This window comes from Schistocerca americana, chromosome 3 (assembly GCF_021461395.2).
Source record: "Schistocerca americana isolate TAMUIC-IGC-003095 chromosome 3, iqSchAmer2.1, whole genome shotgun sequence".
Classification (NCBI taxonomy): domain Eukaryota; kingdom Metazoa; phylum Arthropoda; class Insecta; order Orthoptera; family Acrididae; genus Schistocerca; species Schistocerca americana.
In genome coordinates this window covers 417,689,161-417,695,160 of record NC_060121.1, presented here as the reverse complement: position 1 = coordinate 417,695,160, position 6,000 = coordinate 417,689,161, and the positions used below count along the sequence as shown (strand labels likewise).

Sequence of the window (6,000 nt, the reverse complement as noted above, 5' to 3'; positions counted from 1 at the left end):
AGGGTTCCCTGCCCGCTTTATCATGCATATCTCGGTAAACACATAACGTATATCAATAGCGGGCCGAGCTTAAGCGTATTCATAAGAAATAATATATGTACGGGAGGGGGAGAGGTGCGCCGTTTTGGCGGGAAGAAGAGAGAGAGTACTGCGAGGGGAGGGAGGGCCGGTAGACAGGCTGCGTGCAAAGAAAATTTTTTTTTTTTGGGTGCGTAATATTATTATTATTTTAAACGGGCGCCCCTCCCGGCGGCTACCCCCTCCACCGGCGGGCGCTCCGTCACCCCCGGCGGGCGGCGTGTGTTTCAACCCCCGGCTGACCTAGTCTACATGTTTACAAGGCACTCGGCGGCGTGCGTTGCCGTGCGGCGCCGCTTCCTCGCTCGCTGGCAGGCTGCCTCTCTTCAGTCGCTCCCTCGCCGCCACCGCTGCTACCTGTGTATCCTTGGACAGCGCAGCCGCAGCACGCTTTGGTAGCTTACTGCGGGACGACGCACGAGTAGTGTAGACTCTTCTTTCTGCCGCCGCACGGTAATGCCAATCAGTGTAGCACGTCTTTGCATGCTACTGTCCACTTCAAGTGCAAAAATTTAACATTTTAGGAGGCTCGACAGTGACCGTTATGTATACCGATTGAAAAACACAAACTGCTGTAACAAGTCACATTTATTAATACTTCGCACTACGCGTTTCAGAGATCCTCATACGCCACCTTTCTTCGGTTCAGTGTTTAGAAAGTGTTGTGTAAATACGATTGGACTTGTGACCGCTCAATGACAGTGCCTTAGCTTACCCAAAAGTAGTACATATATATATAATACATAAATGCTTTATGAAACCACCTGATGATGGAGGTGTAGTCCTTCGAAACGTGTTGTGCGAAGTATAGTAATAGGCCAGGTTACAGCGGTTTCTAATTTTCAGTCGCTGTTGCCAGTTGTTACATTCCGGGTCTTGCAGGCTCAACATTCCCATTGTGGTGCGATTAACAGCACTGATCTCGTCATACTGGCAGTGACAAGTTTGCGATAGTGCTGCAGGACATTGTGTGAAGAACTGACAGTTGGGAACACAGTTAGAACTATTGCCTTATTGCATCATTTTGCTCGATTAAGTGCTCCTTCTTGCTCGACTAGTAACAATTAGAGTATTGAAAATTAGAATGTTCTACCTTGTGGCTCAGTGCATGTTCCAAGTACGGGAGCGATCACTCGACTCCACAGACTTATACAAACCTGCATGCACGATACGTCAAAGAATATCGTTTTCTTTAAGTTCACTAACACTTACTTATTGATCTCTGTACTGCATTGTAGGTGAATTGAAACTTCCCTTTTCTCTCAAAATGGGTTGTGATGTGTATTGTATGTGCCGTGTGCTTTGTTTTGTTTTGCTGAGGCATCAGTAATTCATTCACTTTTCAAGTAAAGTGATACCATTACCTAAAGTTAAATAATTTTTGACAACATTTGTGGGAATAGTGAAACGTATGTTCGATGCGAGATCATCGTGAATTTCCGCAGAGTCATTAAGAGAAACTGATAAAATCGTGTTACGATCAGGAATAATTTCGGTGTCACAGTTACTTCGACTGCCTAACCTATGTTTCATTTTTATTTTCGCTTTCTTTTCTCAAATGTGCTCTGCATGAAAAATGGACTAATTATTCAAATTATTACTGATTCCATTTTTTAAATAGTGTTGAGTTAGCTGTACCTTGCAAAGTTGTTAGTAGCTATCTTCTGTAAGCAGCAAAACAGATAAAGTCTTGGTGGAGAGCAATCTGTCAAACAATTCTGTGAATGCTGTAGTGTGAACTGTGATACAAAGAGTTATTGCCTGTATATTTGCCTTTTTTTTGGGTGGTGGTGGTGGTGGTGGTGGTGGTGGTGGTGGTGCTGGTGGAGGGGGGGGGGGAGTATATTGGCTATAGAACAAGACTTTCCTTCACCAGATTCCTGTCAGTGTCTTAGACTAAGTAGTGAACCTTTTCAGCATGCTGTTGTATCATCTACTGTATCTTGCGTTATCTTGTTACTCACACCATCTTCTGCGGTACTGCTGTGTGTTTTTGTTTTTAAACGTTGCACTAGCAAGATGCGTGGGCAAAAAAAAGATAACAGTATTTTAAACATGGATATCAGTATTTTTCGTTTGACGCGGAACGTGGACTTCATCGAATTATCTTGTTACTTTCATTCTCTTTCGTTCGCGGCTCACGTTTCACTTGCCTCCGTGCCTTCCAAGCCACACTCATCATTCCTCAAATCTTACTATAGGCTTCTGTTAAATGCATGAGCATAATGCGACAAGAATAGCTTAATGTTGGAAAAAAGCATAAGATATGTTCAGTCCGCGAAAAGTGCATCGTTCCTCTTATTTAACTTACACGGAAATGTGTGTGTCTATAAATAAATCCATATAACGATGCATGCCTGTTGCGGTTTTTATCTCCGACTCAGGTATTTGGAAAGGCAATAGATAGACAGCTATGAAATTTCTTAGTTGGTTATAAACTGAAATCACCGCATAACTACAGGGATACACCGTGTGACTGATGTTCCCTAGATCATGTTTTATCAAGAGTCGTAGCACCGCACTTAACAGCTGTCATTCTAGAACTGCATATCGATAATAAGTGTCGGTGATCTTATAACACTTGCGTTCTTCATAAAGGCTTCACTAGTTAAATACAAGATACGAGGTGTAAACAGTAAAAGAAAGTCTTCAAAGATATGAATAATGGCGTTTTGACTTATCGCTGGTAGACGTTTGAGACGGCGCAGAAGGGTCAGTACATTGTGTTCCCTGTTTCCTCAGATCTCTAGCTTATTTTTGATGTTATTGAAACTAAATATGGGCTGCTATTTTTGATGATGCGAAACTAAATATTGGCTGCTTCGTATTTGAGTAGTCATAGGAAATGTAATAAGGAACTTATTTTATTATTCTCTTTGGAGGAGCAAAACGGAAAAATGAGGAACAAAGACGCAATAGACTCGCAGCATTTAAATAATTCCTGCTTCGCCGCTGTCTCTACAAGACACACTTCGCTTGGGCGAGCTACAATTTGAACTCTCGTTGCGTGTTGCAGCTTCTACGCCGTTCTTTCAGGTCATGCTGAATATTTTCCAGTAGTTACCTGCAGCCGTAGGTAACTTTATGGAAAAAATTATTTGCTACATTTCTTTTTTTTTCATTTTTATAGAAACTGAAATACCTGCCCTTGTGTTTCAAGTCATTTTTATAGCTACTAGTCTTTACGACTCAGGAGATTTGTTATCATTATCTGTTGGTGTACTTGAGACAGCTAACTGCATTTATAAGGGTAGCGATTGATTTCTGTCTCTTTCGATGTATTGTAGAAAAAACCTGCGTCGCAATCCGTCGGATACGATCAGTATCGAGGGTTTATCTGGTTAACCAACATTGTCTGGTGTGCACGACATGTAAGAAATACGACAGATTTATTCCTGCTTACGTCAATGGAAAATTTCCCCGTAGTTTTCGTTGCCGATATAACTTGTTCTGCGAGTACTTCCAGAACATGCATGGCGGACATGTAAAATGTCGCACGGACATTATTCGTTGTCAACAAGGCGTAACTGTCCCACATGATCCAGATCGTTTGTAAATATTTAACGAGAAGGCGCACAAAGCAGCTTTCGCTGTGGACATGACGTGCGTTTAGACTGCACTCTGTTAACTGGCGCCAGTAGCTTTCTGCTAGTCATGGCCGCTACGTTAGTCACCCGCGCAACCATCCGTGTCCCACGGGTTTCATTTTTTGTGGCGAGTAACGGCCACGCACCAAGCTGTACATTGAGTTCCGCCCTTTCTAGTCAAATGTTGATGTTACGTGTAGAGCAACAAGAGCATGCAGCATGTGTATCTGGAAAAACTGCCATACAGTGTAGTCATTTCTGTAAGACGCGGCGTCTGCAAGACAGCCATTCTTACGTTCGCCACTGCCATTTTACCTACGTTTCTGTTCAGAATGTAGCACCAAGCAAACAAAAATCAGGAGATTTCGGAAGCGAGCTAGATGGCGTAATGGACTAGAATTCGGGGCACAACGGTTCAAATCCGCGTTCGCCTATCCAGATCTTGGTTTCCAATGTTTCCCTTAAATCGCTCCAGGCAAATGCTGGTATGATTCCTCCAAAAGGGCACCGCTGGTTTTCTTCACCGTCCTTGAAACATTCAGAGGTGACGCTCCGTCTCTGATGCTCCATCTCTGATGACTTCTCTGTTGACGAGACGTCAAACAATAATCTTCCTTCCTTCCTTGAGATTTCGGAAGCCACTGATTTCTAGAAAAATTCGATACTACTCTCATGACGTAGAAATTTTCTTCTGGTTTCTGTAGATAATACCAGAAGTAGCTCATAAATGCTACATCTCCTGTTTGTCATGACACCTAATCTGGACTGGGCTTTAAGGTCTGTCGGAGAGGGAAACAGCAAAAAACTAGATAGGAACTTTACCAAAAAGAGAGTCGTTAGACGAAAGTGTCCAGAGGTCGAAATGCTTGCCTAGTCACCAATTGACAGCATTTTCATAACAGACTGCGCAAGCTTTGGACCGTGCTTGATTGTAGCTTTAAACAGGGAACTAACTGAAACAAAGGATCAATCATATCTGTGTTTCTGCGTATGGCTGCCAAATCACTGAGTGTATTTCGAAGGTACTCTCGCGTATATATCACGGATTTTAGGAAATAGGGCTACTTCTAGGAATCTGTGCGAGCTATGAGTCGAATTTTGTCTACACGAGCTATGTCTGGAGGCTGAAGAATATTCGTAGATATCATCCTCAAAATAAGTTAATGAGTGTTTTAGCAATGTATCGTTGTTAAAGTGTGAAAAGTTTAAGTTTTCTTTCCAGATATTCTGCAACTATTTCCCGCGTGTGAAATAAACCCGTGCCCCATATTCGTTCGATGAACTATGCTAGTTGTACTCGATTAGAGTCTACAGTTCTCCCATTCGAGCAGTATTCCAGAATAAATGTTACGTAAGCGTTCTATTCCTTGGAGGCAGTGCAGATTAGATGATTTAAGCCTACCATTTGCCCAGAACTAATTCCATGTGATCGTTCCACTTCACGTTTTTATACTGTTGCTCCTTGGTATTTTGCATGACTTTACTAGTTGTAACACATTAACTGTATAATCGATTGCTAAGGTTGTTCATCCGTAGTTTTATAAGAGAGCTCGTTGAGTTGAACAGTTCATACAGTTCATCACAGGACATCCCTTCGGAAGAAAACCTGTGGATTACGTAGTAGTCACTTTGGGTTGCAAGAGACTATTTCCTTGCAGTCGTGAAGGCGTGAAACTCTTTGCGACATAGTAATATTGTTTTGTAACCGGTTTTAATGGTGTGGCTGTAGCCTGAGCAGCAAGCAATGATGACATCTTGAACCAAGAGAGGCTAGTTTTAGCGTGACACCCCACATGAAAATAACGTATTTTCTGGCATTCAACAGCCCCACCGTATCCCACCGTTCATAGTCTTCTCGTTAACGTCTAATTGGACACGTCATTATTCATCGTATTTTAAATAGAAGGAGCAGTTATTCTTAAAATTTATTTCTCATGTAAAAAACTACAATTGAAATTATACATATAAGTTTCCATTTGTAGTGATTGCAAGATCAGATGTTTTTTTTGTTTTCGTTGCCGAATGTTCAGTTTGACTTGTATTATCCGTAGAGCCACTGAAGTGTCTCGTGGGGACTGGCAAGACACAGGCCGTGATACGTGAATGTGTTATTTGTTATTCTTCCAAATGTTTCAAAGACAGGCGCTTCATAAACAATTTTTATCACTAAACATCGCGGAACACATTTCACTATCTTGCAAAAAATTTCATGGGAACAAAACTGTCATCCCGTTGAAGAGGAACTGAATTAGAACACTGTTGAAAAACAACGAATGGACATGATGATCCTCCTCCTTTTGCATGCGCATACCATTCCTTTCTTCTAGTCGAGTTT

General features: G+C 42.0%; 1 protein-coding gene across 1 annotated transcript in view; it reads left to right on the top strand.

Moving 5' to 3' along the window:
• Positions 1-418: 418 nt before the first annotated feature.
• Positions 419-6,000, top strand: part of LOC124607286 (UPF0489 protein C5orf22 homolog) — a 485,448-nt gene continuing 479,866 nt past the window's right edge. The window contains exon 1 of the mRNA XM_047139567.1: positions 419-531. The gene's annotated coding sequence lies outside the window, so the exon portion shown is untranslated. The remainder of the gene's footprint in view (positions 532-6,000) is intronic.